This window comes from Juglans regia, unplaced genomic scaffold (genome assembly GCF_001411555.2).
Source record: "Juglans regia cultivar Chandler unplaced genomic scaffold, Walnut 2.0 Scaffold_9490, whole genome shotgun sequence".
In the NCBI taxonomy this organism is placed as follows: domain Eukaryota; kingdom Viridiplantae; phylum Streptophyta; class Magnoliopsida; order Fagales; family Juglandaceae; genus Juglans; species Juglans regia.
The window spans coordinates 1-222 of record NW_023364497.1 but is presented as its reverse complement, the minus strand read 5'-3'; the positions used below and the strand labels follow the sequence as shown (position 1 = coordinate 222).

Genomic DNA, 222 nt, shown 5'->3' with positions numbered 1-222 from the left:
TCCTAGTACTACTCTCGCCCAAGCACGCTTAACTACGGAGTTCTGATGGGATCCGGTGCATTAGTGCTGGTGTGATCGCACCCATCAAACTAATTACTTAAAATTCAAATAATCCTTGAGCGACATACTAGCGTCCTTCCGATCCCAATCCAAACGGAGATCTGATCCAAACCCATCGCTACGCGATGGGCAGGGCGAGATTTTCCCAAAAATCGACTCCCG

At 48.6% G+C, this 222-nt stretch overlaps 1 pseudogene; it reads right to left on the bottom strand.

Annotated features, from left to right (window-relative positions):
* Nucleotides 1-83, bottom strand: LOC118347540 (annotated as a pseudogene; the record flags this gene model as incomplete).
* Nucleotides 84-222: the final 139 nt, after the last annotated feature.